Raw genomic sequence first — 20,486 nt, forward strand, 5'->3', positions numbered from 1 at the left:
TAGAGGAAGGTTTTTCATGAATTGAGCATGAAGAATGGAATAAGGATACAACTGGGTTGGACGGCTGATGGGAGGATGAAAGATATCTTGATAGGTGATATTCCCATTAGTTCGAAGGGGAAATCTTTCGATCAGCGTGCCTTACCTCTAATTACATATGGCTGTGAAACCTGGGATTTAACTCAAAATGTAGTTCAGATATCACAAGTTACTCTCTGATAAGAACAGAAAGGAATATGCTCAGTGTGACACTTATAGACAGGATATGTTCCCATTTGATAAGATCGAGAACATTGCACAGGAGATCATTGCATTCATAGAGATAGGCTGGACACATTGCAAGATAAAACACCACAAGATGGCCTAAATTATTAATATAATGGAGACCTATGGGTGGCAGTAGGCAAACTGGGAAGGCCAAGGAAGAGATGGCAAGACGAAATTGTTATGATTGCTGAAATGTAATGGATGAGAAAAGCTGAAACTAGAATGAAATGGAATGGAATGGAGAAAATTGGGGAAACCTTCGTCTTATAGTAGACTGATCCAGGTTGAAGAAGAATACGAACTGGAGACCTCAGATGGTTTTGAGGAACAGTAATGGAGTGAAAAGATGGCAACACCATATTAAAATGACGATATTAGAAAGGAATTCGACATTATGAATGCTAAAACTGTGTAAGTAGAGCTAACATGATATAATGTGGTCATGTTACAAGATCATTTAGAACAAATGTGCGCAAAAATGGCAAGAAAGGACTAAGAGGAAGACATAGTCGGAAGTATTTTAGAAGATCGGAATGTAAGAGCTGACCAAATCAGATAATATTTCATAAAATACGAGACTAGTGTGGAAGAGAATTGTTCATACGAAACGAGCAATGAAATATATTTTGTTGGAATATCATATCCGATAATATCCCCTGGTATACTGAATATGATTGATTTCTTCCTTATTATTGATTTTCAGTCAATAAAGCACAGTTGAGTTTGTTAATCAGGAATCATTCTAATTCCCTAAATTTCACTGTGCACAGAAGTGTGATTCAAAAATACTTATCATCCCCTGATGTGCTATAGGTACTTTTGTCGTACACGTGATCGGCATAAGAAAATAAATAAATATAAATCTAGAGTCACTTTATTCTCCAAAGGGACTAGATGCCTTTCATCGTCACCACAGCTCAGTGATTTTCTGCAGCATGCAAAACCAGTATTCCTAAACTTAACTTGATTTATTTATTCATATATACTATTTTTGTTTTCTAGAATCAACTTTTGCTTGCACGCAGTGTTTAAAAACCAAGTTTCTTCTCGGAGGGAGGAAAAAAAACGTCTGTCCAAACAGGAATTATTTATTACTTTCCTATTTCCAACAAAACATGTCAATGTTTATAAGCACAGTTTCTTGAAATTTCAACATTAGAAACTGATTTAAATGATGAATTATAAATCCTTACAGAAGGATTCAGAAATAAAAGTGTTCTTGTAAGAACACCACAAATAACCTTATTTATTAATAAAAATTCTGAGAATAATTCGGGGATTTTATGAGCATGCAGTTTCATAAACTGAAATGGAAATCAGTCTAAACTGTAAAAGTGTTGGTAACTGATCTTTCCCTCATGCAACAATAATAATAAAAAAAACTATAATAATAAACTATAAAAATTATATTAACTGGGCCATTTTCTCCCGTTTTTTGTTAAAGGGTGCATCACATCAAGGCTGGATATATGCATAAGCCAGAGAAGCTACAGCTTAGGGCCTCACATCATTACATGGGCCTCGGAAAAGCTATTAAACCTAAAATTTACTTACTGGGGGGGGGTGCTCTTAAGTTATAGATTAGGGCTATAGCTTAAAGGCCAGGCCTTTAAGAAACAAAATTTGAATATTTACCAGGACCCGGTTCTAGTAAAAAATATATATATCACTGAAGGTGTGACACTAAATAGGCTATTGTAACAACGTGATTGACTAGTACACTAATTAAAAGTATGCTTTTTTTTTTTAATGCAGGCTCCAACTTGATTGATTTTACATCTTTTCATTTGTTTAATTTTACCACTTTTTATGTGTTAGCAAAAATATCATTTTTAAATATTATATAATCCAGATATTAATTTCTACTATAATTATCTGATGTAATATTTACTTGGTCTAAGATATTTTTGTTTAAATATAAGCTTTACCATTTCTGTCGTCTGAAATTGTTATGTTACATTCTCCTAGCATGAATCATCAGTTCTTAAATAAGCAAAGTGACACCTAGTGAGAATGAAATTTGCATGCGTGGAAAATTAACTATCTTTTCCTTTGTGTGCGGCTTTGAAGCGAATTATAACCAGTAAACTTTTTAACCAGTAAAAACTGACGATTATTATTATTATTATTATTATTATTATTATTATTATTATTATTATTATTATTATTATTATTATAGTAATACATAGTAACAACAATGATAAGGAAATGATTTGACGAAAATATTCAGTTGTTTGCTGATGATGTTAAACTGGGAAGAGCAATGATAAATGAAGATGATGCACAGACAAATCCTGCAGGAAGACTAAAATAGACTAGCACTATGGTCAAAGGTAAATGGCTGTTAGTTTAATGTGGCCAAGTGTAATGTAATGCACAATGGGAAGAAGAGATCACAAGCTGTATACTATATTGATGCAACTGAACTTCAGGAAACTGATAAGGCCAGGGACTGGGGAGTGGGATGACTGTGGATAGGGAGTTAAAGTTTAGAGGGCATATTACAAAGGTAGCCAAAACAGCACATCAGAATATGTGGTTGTTGACGCATACAGCATGGGGTATAGGTTATTTTATCCCTATATAAGTCTCTAATAAGGCCACATCTGGAGACTACTGCGCGCAAATCTGGACACTCGGATCCCCTGAGGATGAAGTGATCCAGAGGCGAATGACCAAAATTGTGGTAGGTCTATGGAATGCTCCCTATGAAAATAGATTGACTGTCTGTAGGTTCAAAAAAATAGCTGATAGGCGGAAAAGAGGAGACAAGGTAGAAGCATATAAGTTATTAAAGGGGTTTTTCAGGATTGACACCGAAGACTTTTTTCAGTACATGGCAAAAAGGGAAAGAGCAAGATAGTGCCCACTTGCAATTGTATAAGCGCGTGCGGTTAGCAAGGGTGTTACGACTAGATTTTTTTTACTTGGAGGGTGAATAGGTGCAATCGATTACCAGAGGTGGTTGGTGGTTGTACTTGAGTTTAAGGAGAGGTATGATAGGTATTGCGCGAATAATGGGTCTCCCGCAATGAGTTTTCTGACATCATTGAGATACCTTTGTAATATTTTTAAAATAATTTTTATTTATTGATCTCTCAAATATTTTCGTACATACAATGATCATCAATTGAGTAATATTCCAACATATTATTTTACAAAGTGTTCGGTATCTAAGTGCTGCATATATACAAATAGTTGATAGTTCATTTTCTACAATGAGATTTCAATAATAATAATAATAATAATTTTTTTTTTTTTAAACATTTTATTTTCACAGATAAATTACATACATAGATACAACAATAGTTTTATATACACGTATATATATATATATATATATATATATATATACATAATATTTATAATACATTACAATTGTGAATAACAAATACTGGCGAGTTATTAATATTTTTAAATAATAATAATTTTTTTTTTTAAATAAATAATATTTTTGTTCACTGCTAAAATATTTACACATACATATGTACAATAGTTATCTTGAGTATAATAGTAATAATTTTTTTTCTTTTTTTCCTTTTTTTTAAAAAAAAAAAAAAAAAATTATTATGTCTCAGTATAAGTTATATACAATAATAATATTTAGAGTAATTACTATAAGGATTGTACAGAATTTTTGATTTTAGAATATACATAATAATAATAATAATAATAATAATAATAATAATAATAATAATAATAATAATAATAATTTATTTATTTTATTCATTTATTTATTATTACATTTTTTTTTTTTATGTCTCAGATGAATTGCATACATAGTTGCTGTAGTAATTATATATATATAATATTTATGACGCATTACAAGTGTGTATAACAGATTCTTGTAAGTTAGTAATTTACACTCTATATATACAATATCAATGGATATAATCACTCTATATTGCATACTTTTGTTACAGTTATTACATACATTACATACATTTGGTTACATATGATACATTACTTACATTTGTTTGCATATAATGCATACATTACATACATCGGTTTACATGTGATACGTACATTACATGCATTTGGTTACATATGATACATTTTGGATGAGAACTAATTTCTCTGCTTTTATCCTCGAAACTTATATGTAAGCTTATCTGAGGATGACACCAGTTGGTTATTATTTATTATTATTATTTTTTTTGCTGTGTTGGGAAGCAAGCTACGAAATCTATGATTGAAAAATCATAGATTTCGTAGTTATTGTGTGTGTGTGTGTGTGTGTGTGTGTGTGTGTGCGCGCGCGCGCGCACACACACACACACACACACACACACACACACACACACACACACACACACACACACACACACACACACACACACACACACACACACACACACACACACACACACACACACACACACACACACACACACACACACACACACACACACACACACACACACACAAAATAACTTGGAATGTATTGATGCCTCGCTGAACTGGAAGCCTGAGCGAATATATTGTGTTTCATTAAGTTTGCATGGTATTTTGGGTGCGTGTTTCTTGTTCATAAGTATGTCCTTAGAGCTCTTTTCAGGCAATGTAGTTTTTAAGGTTTCTGTATTCAAAAGGTAATTTGTTTATCATGTCTGGGATGTAGAAGCTTCGCGTGGCCTTTCTGTAGTGATTATTGTATTTATATGTGATATAATTAGTTGTCTGAGGTATTGTTATACGGTATGTATTTCTGACTGTCCTGTAGTTGGCATCGAAATAATGTTTTAGCAAAGCTGCAGTGACATAAATGTTTTGCTGTCAGTATTTTGTGTTCTGACATTGCAATGTTTATAAGGTCTTTATTTTCTCTTTGTTCCCAAAAGATCAGTTTTATCATTTTGTACTGTAGCGACATTAATCTATTTAATTTGTAAGGTGCACAGAAAGCATACGTTGTTATAGCGTATCTTAGTATATTTTAGCATAGTGCTTTGTATATTAGTGTTTTTAGGCGTATGGGAACTATGTCTTTTAACCTGTAGAGTTTGCCACTTATTGTTCGGAGTTTGTTGTGTAGATGGTTTATGTGGTTATTCCGGTTCATATCTGCATCAAAGTAAATTCCAAGGTATCGTATTGTTTCAACCTGAATGACTGTAGTGGTTTTGCTGTTCTGTGTGTTTTTTGTGTTGGAAAGTGGATGTTGGATGGTTACATATTTGTTATGAACCGGTCGCGTCAGTGGATTTCTGAATATCATCAACTTTGTCTTTTCTGAGTTTAGGTTTATGGAGTTTTTCGTGAGCCAGTCTATGATCAGATTTATGTCATGTTGCATATTTGTTTGGGCTATGCTTGCGTTATTGTGGATGGATATTATTGCTGTATCGTCTGCGTATTGGAATATCTTACTTTTGAGTGGTAGCTGATTAATATCGTGCGTGTAAATGTTGAATAGAGTTGGGGAGAGTACAGCTCCCTGTGGTACTCCACAGGTTACTGGTAGCTCTCTGCTTCGGTTTGATCCGACGCGTGTGATATACTTTCTATTTTGAAGGTAGTTTGTAAACCACCTGTGAAGAGGCCCGTCTATTCCAACATGCCTCAGCTTTTCTAACAAGGTTTGATGTGTAAGTGTATCGAATGCTTTAGTTAGATCAATAAAGACTACCATGGCAATTTTGTTTTTGTCTAAGGCAGTATTAATTACGTCTGCGAAGTCTTCCAAGAGAGATGTTGTTCCCTTATTTTTCTGAAAACCATATTGTGTTTTGGGGATAATATGAAAGGTCTCTGTGAGTTTCTTCAGTATGATCCGCTCCATAATTTGATTGATAATTGATAATGTTGCTATGGGTCTGTAATTACTGATTAAATTTCTTCTTCCATGTTTGTATATGGGTGTGATTATGGCGGTCTTTAGCATACTTGGTATCTGTCCTGTTTTAAATATTTTATTTATTAATTTTAGTAGATGAACTGCAGCCAAGGAGAATTGAAGTATTGCAGGATAGTGAAAGGAGCTCATTTGAGGCTATTTGGTGTGAGATTGATACTGGCAGAATAAAATATACAGTTGGGTGCTGCTATAGACCAGGTGATGGAATAGATGGTGGAGATGGTATGCATAAACAAATTGATGAAATGAGTGGAAGGAGGGTAATTATTATGGGGGATTTCAACTATGGTAACATTGATTGGAAGGAGGAGAGGACACATGTGAGGAAGGAAATGGATTTTATTCAATTATTAAGGGATAACTATCTGAAACAGCATGTAATTGAAAATACTAGGGGTGTGAGAGTGCTTGACCTGGTAATAGTATCTGAGAATTTGACTGTAATGAATATGACCATGTTGCCACCTATTGGTGAGAGTGATCATAAGGTCTTGACCTGGGAGTTGGCTAAAGGTGTGAAATTTGTGATTAAGACAGGGTATATGTGGAATTACCGTGCTGGCAAGTATGACAAGCTTAGGAGATTGCTTGGATCAGTGCCATGGCATGTACAACTGCAAGGGCTGGACGTCGATAGAGCATGGGAAGTGATCAAAGAGCATTTACAGGAGATTATGGCTGATTGTATACCTAAGGTCCGAATAGTGAAACAAGGAGGGGTTGAATGGATGAATAACACCATTAAGCTTGAGCTGCAAAAAAAGAAACAACTATTGAGGGAATTTAAAGAAAGGGGTGACCTGCAGGCACACGAACGGTATAAAGTACAGGCCAGAAGGGTAACGAGTGTGGTAAAAACAGCAAAAGCCGATTATGAAAGGAAACTAGCTATGCAAGCAAAAGAGAATCCCAAACAGTTCTTTCAATATGCTGCAAGCAAGAAAAAAACTGTACATGGCAAAATGATTTTAAGGAATGACGATGGTAAAGAGTTCACTGAACCAGTCGATATAGTGGAGTTACTGAGCGCGCACTTTGCAAAAGTATATCATCCAGGTGGTGACGTTGAAAAAATGAAGGAACCATTAGTTTATACGGGAATTGTGATGAATGAAGTGGAGGTGAATAGTCTATTACAGAACCTTAATGTGAATACATCTGTGGGATTGGATGGTATACCGGCACGGGTCTTGCATGAAGCGGCTAAGGAATTATCAGTGCCCTTGACCATGTTGTTTAATCTGAGTCTCAGGTCTGGCTTAGTCCCGAAGGCGTGGAAAGAGGGGAAAATAGTTTCACTGCATAAAGGAGGATCCAAGACTATGGTTGCAAATTACCGACCGATCAGCATATCAGGAGTCGTTGTCAAGGTCTTGGAGAAAGTAGTCAAGGGAAAAATACAGGAATGGATTGATGAAAATGAGATACTGTACAGAGGACAGCATGGCTTTGTGAAGGGTAGATCATGCCTCAGTAACTTGCTCAAGTTTTATAACAAGGTGACGGCTGAACTGGATAAGGGAAATGGGTTTACAGTGATACTGCTGGACCTGGCAAAGGCGTTTGACAGGATACCACATGGAATTCTAATCCGTAAACTACAACATATGGGAATGGATATAGGGTTGGTGAGATGGATAGCTGGGTGGTTGATGGAGAGATATCAAAGAGTAGTTTATTCAGGAGTAGAGTCCAAAAAACGGCCTGTGACTAGTGGTGTGCCACAGGGTTCTGTTCTTGGACCACTGCTGTTTAATCTGTTCATTAACGATATAGGGAAGGGTCTAAGTGGGACAGTTCATTTGTTCGCTGATGATGCAAAGTTGGGTAGGGCGATAGTGAATGCAGAAGATGTCAAAGTCTTGCAAGATGACTTAGATAGATTGGAATTCTGGACTAAGGAGAATGGATGTCAATTTAATGTGACAAAATGTAAGGTTATGCATTTCGGAGTGAAAAGATTAGCAGCAGTATACGACATTGGTGGAACTGTACTCCAAGAGATTGATGAGGCCAGGGACTTGGGAGTGTTGGTGGATAGGGAGATGAAGTTTAGGGGGCACATTGCGAAAGTAGCTAAATCAGCTCATCAACTCACTTGGTTGTTGAAAAATACCTTGACGAGCAGAGAAAAACAAGTTATTGTACCTCTGTACCGAGTCCTGATAAGACCTCATCTCGACTACTGTGCCCAGATTTGGTCACCTCGGTTCCTTCTTGATGGGGAGGAGGTTGAGAGGATCCAGAGGCGAGTGACTAAGATGATAGCAGGTCTATGGAATGAACCATATGAGAACAGGTTGAAGATTTGTGGGTTGCAGAAACTAGTTGATAGGCGGAAAAGGGGAGACATGATTGAGACATTCAAATTTCTAAAAGGATTCTATAGGATTAATTCAGATGATATTTTTGAGATCAGGACTGGTGGTGGGAGAACTAGGGGACGCCCATGGAAGCAGGGCAAGAGCGTGGTTAGCAGGGGTGTTAGAGCTGGGTTCTTTACTTTTAGAGTGGTAAATGAGTGGAATAAGCTGCCAGAGTCTGTTGTGGGTGCTATGACAGTGAGCGAGTTCAAGGCAAGGTATGATAGATACTGTGAGAATGTTGAACAGCTGCGTGAACATGATGTTTAGGGCCTCCCTCGATGAGTCTAAGGACTCCTGGAGTAGCCCGTGGTAATAATAGTAATAATAATAGTAATAATAGGATAGGACTTAAACTAGTTGCATGTTGCTTATATCTTTAGGTCTTATACCATCAATTCCTGGGCCTTTGTTTGGTTTGATTTGATGTATTGCAGAGAGAAGTTCTGCTTCTTTTATGGTTTGGAACCATAATGTCTGTTTTGATTGTGGTCCAAGTGGAGGGTCATGTTTTGTGATTGGGGGATTATTTCTGTGCAGTTCTTGGATGGAGTCTGCAAAGCATTGGTTAAAGTCATTTGCTAGTTGTTGGATAGGTTTTGCGTCTTTCATGAAGCTGTGTTTTATGGTTTCGGAGGCGATGGTGTTGGGAACACAATCTAGCATCTCATTGATCAGATGCCAGGTTTGTTTCATGTTGTTTTGTGCAGAGGTTAGTTTGTCTGTGTAGCAGCTTCTTTTTGCATTTCTGATTTGTGTTGTAAGACGATTCCTTGTTATCTTATATTCAGTTTTTAAAGCTGTGTTTTTTGGATATCGCTTTAATTCTTTCCACAAAGCGCCCTTTCTGTGTATTTCTAGGATTAAGTTTTGTGTTATCCAAGGATTTTGTGTTGTTTTTGAACGAATTCTGACTTTCTTTGTAGCTTTCTTATATATTTCCTCCAGTGTGAGTTTAATGTTGTTGTATAAGATATCTGCTGAATCTGATGCCAGGTGTTCCCAGTCTGTTTTTCTTATTTCGTGGTTGACTATTTCTTCGTCAATTATTGTTTTTTGTCGCTGTTCTTCTGTGGGACATAATAATAATAATAATAATAATAATAATAATAATAATAATAATAATAATAATAATAATAATAATAATAATTAGACATTTCTTATTTTAGAATATCAATTATTTGGTAATAATTTTCTTATAATAAATAAATATTCTTCATTATATATTCTCGGGCTATCATCTTTGAAATACGTGTATCTGTCCAGTGCTAAATTCACCAACACTTATTTAAGGCAAGTGCATCTTGCACTGTCGTGTAAAGAATATTAAAATCCCCCTTTATATTTTATTGTTCTTCTCATTTAATATACAGATTCTTTAGTCCGTGCGAAAGAGAACAAGTGGCTAATGAATAAATATCTACTTAACGCAAGAAGGACACCATTTTATTTAAGTAGGAAGGAAGGGGCCCATGAGTCGAACGAAAGGGCGGAAGCTTACAGTGACCTTGATTGTACACATGCATGTCATTTCTGAATTGTTTATTAGTTTCGATTCAAAACTTTGCTTGCTTGAGTGCTGTGTGTGCATGCGTGCGTGCGTGCATATATTTAAATGTTATCCTATTAATTTTATATTTATGTTATCCCGTTAATTTATTATGCATAAATTGAGAAATTACTAGTTAATAGTAACTCATTAAAGTATTTGACTCTCGTAACCCTATTACACTGTAATTAATATGCCATTAAACGTTCTTTCTTCGTACATTCGATATCGGTTTAGTCTCTTTATCTTAAATTACTAAACATTTGTTATGAATTCAAATATTTTATAATTAAATCATATGCTAAGGGGGTGTTGACAGACGCTGACAATGTTCATCAATTAGCCAGATACGCAAGAAATCGGTTGAGAAGTAGATGACAAAAAGTCATTTAGAAAGATTCCACAGATCAGTCGAGTTTCAACGAAACACTTTGGTTGGGGAGATCTCAATCTTCATCAAGACGTTTTAACCGGAGGTGAGTTAGCTGGCTTTAATTCACGTATAGCAAATACACCGACATCTCTTTCAGTTTGTTTAGTGGAATTGCAAAAATCAGCTGCAATTAAACAGCAGAGTCACCAAGGAAGATGACTTCCTTGTTCGAGCAGATTGAATGCCAGGAGTCAAGGATAAGAAGTCAAAGTGATTAGGATAATTTTCAGTCTGTGAGAGTGTAGATGAATGTTGCAGACTTGCACAAGAAACCTTTACTCCAAGAAGGCAAAATAAAATATTCTCGATTTGGCATTCTGTGGCATGGCACGGAATATCGGATCGTACAAATACACTAGTGCCATCTTGTGGGAGAAGGAATTATAGTACAGTTTAAACAGATCAGGATGTACAGTATTTATTGTTGAAGCAGTAATTCAAGATTCAAGCAAAACCAGACTGTTAGGTGTGTGTGTGTGTGTGTGTGTGTGTGTGTGTGTAACTTGAGGTTAGTTGAAATAGATTTATATTGTAAATAGATATACACTTGAAATGGCTTTATTTTTAAGGGAGATTTGTAACTGCAGTGACAATTATTAGTTTTTCTTTTCTTTTTCATGGCTGAGCAAATAATTAATTTGGAGAGCAGGGACATGCATTGAGAGAAGAAACACTTGTGTATACACTGCTTGGAAAGAAGTTAACGGACACCACAATGGGCAAGGTGCATCGTGCCATGTAATGAGTTACGTGTTTGTAGCCGGTATAAATTAGAGGAATTTAGGTCATCCCAAGTCAACAATCAGTGATTCCATACTGACAGGGAGTCAATTGTAAGTGTTACCCGCAGTGGTCGACATACCACACTTATCGAAAGTGATTGTAGGGTGCTACGAAGGACATAAAAACCTCCATTCGTCGGCGTCATGTTGAATGCGGAGTTCCGGGCATCGACTGGAACACGAATCTGCACAAAAACATTCAGAACCGAGGCTCACAACATGGGTTTCCATGGTACAACTGCAATATGCAAGCACCACATTACCCGAATCGACATGCAGCGTCGTCTCAGTGGCGCAAATTTCGCTGAAATTGCGTTACAACTTCTACCGAGCAGATGGACGGGTGTGGGTGTTGCGGATCCCTGGTGAACGTCTCTTGCCAGAGTGCGTTACCGCAACTATGAAATTCGGAGGTAGCGATGTGATGGTATGGTTCTGTTTTTTCTAGTTTTGGCCTCGAACCTCTGTAGTGCCACGAACATTGAATTCAGAGAAGTATCTGAACATTCTGGACAAATGCAATGCTTTCTACTTTGTGGGGTTTCTACGGAACTGACTATTGTCTCTTTCAAACCAGCAATGTACTGTGTCATAAGACTGCTGCTGTAACTGCGTGGTTTGTTTGTGGATATGAACGCCACCACACTTGACCGTCCTCCACAGAGCTCTGATCTCAACCCTAATGAACATCTGTTGGACGAACTGGAGCGTGGGGTGAGGTCAAGGGACGTCCGCCCCACAACAGTCCAGGATTTCATTACATGCTTACAGGAAGAATGGTCCAAAATTCCCATTTATCGCTATCGTATGCTTGTGGAAAGTCCCGTATAATTGCTGCAGTCATCACAGCGAAAGATCCTAAATCTTATTAAGGTGGGAGCCATGGCTGTTTGTTCCTCACACTATGGTGTCCAGTGACTTCTTTCCAAGTAGTGAAATTCCTATGGATAGTGCACCCAGTCTCCTTTCCATAATGTCACTTGGAAAGTGCCTCCAACATACCACATTACTTGGATTACATATAAGCATGGTCTGGGTCGAATAGGTGGCAGCAGGATTGTGTGCCACTGATTTGGCCACCTCCTGATGCATTATAACGTTTGCTATCGTGTATAAATGACTGGCTTTCTCTATCGTGCAAATGGAGGAGGTTCTGTAATAATGTTTGAAATTTCCTTGAAGGACATCACAATAAACAAAATCCAATAAGCAGAATGGTGATGTTTCTTCGTACGAGGTGCGAGGTCTAATTGGCATTTCCTCGAACTAGTAAAGCACATCTCTAAGGGAATATTTACTCTTTTCGGTAGTTCTCCCTTTTTGTTAGAAACGGATCGCACTAGTTCTCAAGGCGGAGCTGACAGGTGAATGAGAGCAGAAATACATTTTCCTTCGCCTCTGACCCATCTCCAGAGTGATTGCTCAATGCATGATTTTACCTCTGTTAATTTTTTTTTTTTTTTAACCTACTATCAAGTTTTAGTCGGTCTCAGACCGTGAGCATTGATTTTCCTTCTTGGGTTTCGATTTTTCCTTCTCAAAACGTAAACAATAATAACAATTTACATAGAAATATATCTCAATAATAGTACAGTGGCATAAACATTTCACAATTAATATATTAACATAAACAATGACATAGCATCAATACCTTATAATATTTCAAAGATGGCCTCTTCGAAACTACTTAAGTAGTGTTCTGAAGTGCCGTTACAAGATGGCGCTCTAAAGTTTATATCCTTTCTTTTTGTTCGGTTCCTAACAATAATAGGAGAATCATAGAATCATACTTTATGATTCTATGATTCTCCTATTGATGACCGTAAGTCAAAAGTCACAGAATGGCCTATGACATAATGATGCCTTTTCTTCATGTTGTTTCTTATTATGACACAGTTTTTCACTGTGAGTAATCTATTTTATATTGTTTCTATATAAAAAATTAGAGAACACCGAAGTTTCTGCAGATGGAGATGGTTGTAAAGTTCACTAGAAGGGAAGCAGCTGGATGTGCTGTATTGTATGTTGACAAATTGAGTGAGTTGATTCGAATGTTATTCGGTGTTCTTCTTTGCATAGTGCGTATGAAAGAAATAAAGAATTTTGTGACGCTGTACTTATTTTTCTGTTGGTTGTGAAGAGTTATATTTGCAAACTGCCAATAGCAGCTTTTCTCTCAAGTATTTTGAGTCGTGTGCTGTTCTGCATGCTATTTCCATTTCGAAACAGTTTCTCAGAGAATCTGAATTAATTTTTTTTTATTAGTAGTTGATGTGGCTGGTCTACTTACTTCATATGGTTCATTCGCTGAGGCGTCGACATTTCGCTGTTACCACTCGTGTTATGGCGTGCATGAACATTTGTTTCCAACACTGAAGCTGTATTTTCGTATCAGATTACTGGGTTTTGACGTTGTAGACGCTGCAAGGATTTTTAATTAGCATTATGTGCTTTTGCTTTATTGGGAATAGTTGGTTGGACTTACCACCTTATCATCTAAGTCTCTGAAAACAGTATACGTTATTTATGTCCATTAACTACAAGTGTTCATCTAGTCAATTTGAAAGCAGAAGGAAATGGATTGGACATCTTAAGAATGGACAGCAGAGAGAGATTCCTAGAGGCTTTGACACGTATCCGAGAAGGGAAAAGGGAAAGGCTAAATTGACTTGGAAGAGAATGACTAAAAAGGAAAGAAGAATGGCTGAGTTGGAGAGAAGAACTGGTGGCCCAAGACGGCGGTATCTGGAAGAAAAGGTGGTCGGCCATGTGCCATCAGGCACGGAGAGGATAAATACGTAGTAGGACTTTGAATTTGCTATTTTCGATTGGTCGTATTTGGCACTTTGAAAGGTGTTATTGTTTCCTCGTGATTGTCTTATTACTGTTCTCTGAAAGTTAATAAGATGCAGTCAATACTGTCTATTGAGACAGTCGACCATTTATGAACAGCGTACATGTTTTAGTAATTTTCATGTAAATGATAAATAATATGTGTGCGTGTGCATGCGCGCGCACGTGTATGGAGGGATTAGTTATTCACGTGTGACGTCATTTTGACACCGTGTGGTCACTCTCGTACCTCGTTGGCTACGGGAGTGACCATACGGGAAACGAAGCCTTCTGCTAGAAGTGGTACGGTTACAGATATCTTTTCCATAAAGAGTTAGTAGGACAATTACAAACATCCATGGCCATGGCGGGATTCGAACCTTCAGCCTCTTGGCTGAAGAGCAGATACGCTAACCACACTTCCAACCAGGCTGTGAAGGGGAGGAGATACAAATATCTACTTGAGACATGTTTCAGTTGCATTCGAATCTTTTTCGATTCGTGTGCACCATTTTATTATTTTTCCCGGAAGAGTAGTCAGTAAGCCACAAGTTATTATCGTATTACTGTTTTCCAATTATTTTAATCCACCGTATCAAAATCTTTACTTAAATCTATGAACATGATCATCCATATTTATTTTAGCCTTCCGTTTTGTTTGCATTCTCTACGAATCTTCAAGTAAATCAGTTTTATTTTTCTAAAAACCGTATTATTTTAGGCTTATTCTTTTATTTTTTGATTGCAGAGAAAAAAAACAAATCGAAACCTACAGCATATTTTTAGTATCATTGGTGGGTTGGGGAACAAATAATCAGGAACTCACCTCAAAGGAACCTTTTCAAGTTACTTCTGACCTCCAATATGATGGAGGTGGTCTTATGATAATCTCTCTCTCTTCTGTATATGTGAAGAAAACGAGATCCCTTTATTTTATTTTATTTATTTTTTACATCGCGAATATCATTTTGTTGAAATTGAACCATCCCTGTTAAAGAATGAAACATACTGATATGTTTATTCCTGCCTTCACACATGACCGATACAGAACAAACAGATATATCCATAAAATAGGATGTATACCTGTATACTGCGAATAACACAAGAACCTCCAGACTTAAAAAAAAAAAAAGTGTTGTCATCACAAAGTTTACGGCATAGATGCATATCTCTTTCAACACGATGATGCACCACAGTTTGAAGAAAGTGATGCAGTCATAGAACTGGCTTGTACAGAATCCCAATAGAGTAGTTTAAAATGAATTTCGAGATCCAACCTAATGCGCCCAACAACGGTTACATGGACATATGGAAGAACGGATGTCCAAAATGCCGGACTTATACTCACACAAACCAGAGAAGAATATGAATAGATATTGTCAGGGCTAAAGGATGGTCCACACGCTACTGAAGTAGGTTAATTTAAGTTCCTTTGAAATATAGTGCTATCACAGTATATATTTCAACATAGTGCTGTCCATTGTCTCCACGAATCTGAGTCTGATTGGCACTTCTTGGTACGACTTTAGCCTTTTAATTGAGAAAAAAAGTTTCCCGACCTCTCAAAGCAATGGACCACTGAGCATTTATGATATTTTTCTTCTTCTTTTACATTGCAGAGTGATTAATGATTATAATCACTTTACAAACATCTTGTGTCAAACGTCATGCAAGACTTTGAGTATTATGCTAACAAAACACTGATTAAAACTTGAAGGAAATTCTTTTTGGTTCAGGAATGATTAGGTTCTTTAAAATGAGTTAGAGTATCGTTTTATATCCGTCCCCACATTGCAATTCATTTTCGAATAAACAGTGTTCGCGGCATTCCATTATCCATGCTTCGTGCATCTAAATTTATATTATTTCTTGGAAAGGACCATGCGTTGTAATTACACCACTAATAAACAAGACCAGTGTTTAATTGAGCACGAGTAAAATCCTCTAAGAAGAGATGAGTCCTTTGGCCATTTCCAACTAAACCAAGTGGTCAAATTTTGACCAGTTATCTCCTAAGTATAATATTGTAGAAAACATTATAATATATTGAACATTATAATATATTGCAACGAGTTGCCCTGGTGTGTACCACCTTAACCCAGTCCTGAAGATACTTTCAGGCGCAAACTTTGTTTGCTCACACTTGGATAAAGGATTAAACTAAATTTATTATACTCTAACCAAGTGGAAAATAAACTTTCAACATCTTTCTCTAAATCCAGAGTAATTTATTAAAAAAGGGTGGCACACCAATTGGCAATTCCTATAGGTGGAGATGACCTGCTAATGCTTCTGCCTGATATCCTGACTTGGGCCTGGCTCCCACTGAAGAGACCTCAATGAAGGTCGAAACCGGTCTGGGTAGTGGCCCTTCCCTTAATGCATAACATTAGACATATCCGCAAGGAGATGTGTTTTGCATTATAGGAGATACTAGGATAGGAGTGTTGGTAGCTTGCTCCACCTTTGCAACGAGTTGCCCTGGTGTGTACCACCTTAACCCAGTCCTGAAGATACTTTCAGGCGCAAACTTTGTTTGCTCACACTTGGATAAAGGATTAAACTAAATTTATTATACATTATAATATAGTTTAAACAACAATATTACAGCTATCGGAATCATGTTTGAAAGGCCAGGATGCTGCATTACGCATTATTTTTATGTTCACTGCATGTTCATTGTGTAGTAGTTACATAAACAGATTTGATTATACATGTTTCCAAGCAGGGAGGCTTGGAAAGCAACAGTTACTAGTTGCTGCTAAATATAAGTGAACATGTAAGACATCCATTTGTGCCAACCGCCATTTTTATCGCTGATTCAGACCTTCAGATCACCGGCTTGTCAACTAACGCATTTGAATCAAATTCTCTAGTGTATGCGTTGTTCTTTTTCGTTCAATATCGCCAAACACATTCGAATTTTGGTGTTTCAAATCTTCATTCAGGTAAGCTGAGTTTACAACTTTATTATTTAGCAAACAGGTTTGCAATGAATTTCTTTTAAAAAAAAATGTTCACTAATGCAGTGTCAGTTTTGTGAAACAAGAAATGTAGAGATAACTCTTATGTATGCATACTATTTATATATGTGAATGTTCCACCTTTTTCACCTTTGGGATCAAAAATTTGTGTTTCGTAGGAAACATTTCACTCTTTGAAAAGGTTTTAGTACTCACGCTAAAGTAGCCTAATGTTAGCAGTGAATCAATTATTTTGGGTTAAATATAGTGATATGTAAACAATCTACTTTAATAGATAAAACGCACGATGTAAAGCATTACTAATACTAGTACTGTATAACTAAGCTGCACGAAGGTGGAGGAATTTGTGTGGTCGAAGAATTTTGCAAGGAATATTTTAGAATATGCAGAATAATAAATCAGAACTTAAATTATCATAAAAAGGTGTAAGTTTGATATGTCAGTAATTATAATAGTATTGATGCATAGTAATTAAATTATAAATAATTAAACCAAAATAAATAAATTCTGCGGTATATCACAAGCCTTATTGGAATTACAAATATAATCCTTTACATTTATAATTCAGTCATAAATATTTTTAGAGAGCAAGTATCATAAATGCATATTACAGCAATATTTCTTCATACAATATTTACAAAGCGATTATACTAAACTAAAAGAAAACAATAACAAATTTGCCCAGCAACATTTTTTTAACCGAGATGCATTTATGTCAATTTCTTTTTTTGCAGTATCAAAACTCACTATCTATCCAAATCTTGCAAAACTGATGCAGTTGTATACGTAGACACTTCACAAATAAACACAAAAACTGATACAAAAATTGTTTCTAGCATGTACAGATATAAATTATGTTAAAACATTTATAGAGCTTCAAAATAATTTATACGACCTACAATATAGATGATCATATCTTGCTGACAGAAGAAACAGTTAACGAAAATCAGTTAAGTTCTGTATAATTGGTATTCGTCAACTAAAATTCTCACTAGCATTAAAAGCAAATAAGAATTACATTTAATTTTGGCGAAGTGGATAAAATTACTTCATAGATACGAAAATTGATTTAAAAATAAAAAGCTACGAATAAACTTCATTGCTTTTAAGTGATTTCTGATTCAGGTTTATACCATTAACAATTTATATACATTATATAAGAAGTACAGATTATATTATATTACAAATTTTCACAGACTTATCACGAAAATCTCTCCTGCAACATATCATAATGAAGTTAATTTTATTCATGGACTCTCTTGCGCTGTACAGTTTCCAAGGATGGTTCTCTAGTTCTTGTCCTTTCCTTTTGTTCCATCATCCGAAAAATCTCTCTCGTATCCATCCGATAAGTATCACTCAACTGCTTAAACGTCTCAATCATATCATCCGTTCGCTTTTTTTTTTTTTTTTTGATCTACCAAACTCTGCAGATTACGTGACTTTAATCTATCCTCATAGCCATCATCCCACAATCCTGAAATCACTTTTGTCAACTGTTCCCGCATCTTCTTCAATCCACAAATTAATTTCAGGTTAATATTAATTTTAAGATTCGATCATCGTCTATCGAATATGATGCTTACAGAGATCAATCACGCAGTTATGTCAAATTAAGCAGCATTTTAACTATATTAATGTAAAAAAAAGACTTCAACTGCGCTTCGAAACATCTTAATCTCTTTTAATTTATGAAGGGAATTTTTTTCCCATTATAACAACAAATTTGCAGGTAATTGCAACAATCAGTTAATCAGTTCTCTCTTTTTTTTTGTATTGGACATTCTTATTTCTAACATTAAGAATTTTGTTCAAAGAAAGGATGAAACTGGCGAATATATCTGTTGTTATGCTTGCGGCTTAATTATTCATTAGAATTATTATACTTCCAGGTACATAAAGACAGGGAGAGTACTCCCCAATCAATAAAGGTGTAAAACAAGGTGATCCAAACGTTTGACTGCTACACTTGAACTTCAGAAAACTTGACTGGACCAATAAGAATATCAGTATCTTAGGGGAGAAACTAAGCAATGTTCGCAGATGATATTGCTACTTTCTTAGAAGACCCACCGAATCGATGGAGATGATAAACAAACTAAACACGAGCAAGCTGATGGGACTTGAAATGAATTTTACAACCCCAAAATCGTGACTAATAGTTAAAAAATTCCTACCTTTCTAAATGGCATTATAATGAAATAATTGCTAGAGTATACTTATCTGGGATAAATAATATCATTCAATAATATAAAGACCTAGAAATACAGTCCAGAGTAACCAAAGCATGGAATAATTACTGTAGATTGGGCCAGTGGGCGAAGAGTAATTTGCCAATCTCTGTTAAAAGGAAGTTGTTATATTTTATTGATAAATGGTGCCCAAACTTGATATACTTTTCTCAACTGCTCATTCGCAATGGAGAGAAGAACGTAGTAAGGACTGTCTATCTGCCAAAATGTTTTTTGGCAGATGGACAGACCTTACTACGTTTGTCGGATTTTTAGAAAGAAAGAGGTAGAAAAATGGACGAGATGAGAGCATAGAATAAGCAGAAAAAAATGAACGAGGATGGTGCGAATGAGAGAAGAATGAAGAAATTTGGGAGAGGCCTTTGTCCAATAGTAGGATGCTGATATCATCACTTTCGGGTTAGCTCCTTATCCATAAAACTTAGCTCTTTATTGTTATACTACCTATTTAAATCTTAGATTTTTCAGTGCAAAAAGACGTCTAGCTTGTTATAAAGCTGGTTTTTAAGAAACTTTCATGAAAAAAAAAAGGATTAACTTGTGAATATAAATGAATTGCCATTTTTTTGATGGCGACTAACGAATATGCATATCCCACAGACAATCTGTTTAAAATCAGGTTTCTGCTTTGCATATTTTCTTGAAGTCTGTTAATTAATTACTCTTACTCTTTCTCAAGAAATGAGAGTGAAAATTAATTGCTATTATTCACAAATTACTCGTCGTCGTCTTCTGAGCAATTCAGGTATCGACTTTTTATGTCCTGTTCCTGCTCTGCAGATGAACTTGATCTTTCCACCTTAATCTTGGACGTCCGCGGTCTCTTCTTCCTGAAGGTTTATATTTATATGCTAGTTTGGGAATCCTATTGTTATTCATTCTTTCTGTGGCATAGCCAATTTTGCTGATATTCTTCTATTTCTTGTACGATGTTCTTTGTATCTAATCGTTCTCTTATTTCTGCGTTTTTCTTTTTATCTAATCTAGTGAGTCCCAGGAGAAGTCTTAGAAACTTCATCTGCGCTGCTTCCAGTCTTTGTTTGTTTCTTTGTTTTTTAGAATCCAAGTTTCACTTCCAAATTTGAGAGATGGTTTAGAGTTCATGTGATGTAAGCTTAATTGAGTTTCTTTAGTCATTTGTTTTCAAAATTTCTTTTAATTGTGACA

At 35.8% G+C, this 20,486-nt stretch overlaps 1 protein-coding gene across 2 annotated transcripts in view; it reads left to right on the forward strand.

Moving 5' to 3' along the window:
- Positions 1 to 16,968: 16,968 nt before the first annotated feature.
- The window catches only part of LOC150109597 (uncharacterized), a 64,199-nt gene continuing 60,681 nt past the window's right edge, over positions 16,969 to 20,486 (forward strand). For both annotated transcript variants that reach the window (XM_090413722.1, XM_090413733.1), the window contains exon 1: positions 16,969 to 17,031. The gene's annotated coding sequence lies outside the window, so the exon portion shown is untranslated. The remainder of the gene's footprint in view (positions 17,032 to 20,486) is intronic.

This window comes from Typopeltis vanoorti, chromosome 2 (genome assembly GCF_054136105.1).
Source record: "Typopeltis vanoorti isolate ZY-2024b chromosome 2, IOZ_Tvanoo_1.0, whole genome shotgun sequence".
NCBI lineage: Eukaryota > Metazoa > Arthropoda > Arachnida > Uropygi > Thelyphonidae > Typopeltis > Typopeltis vanoorti.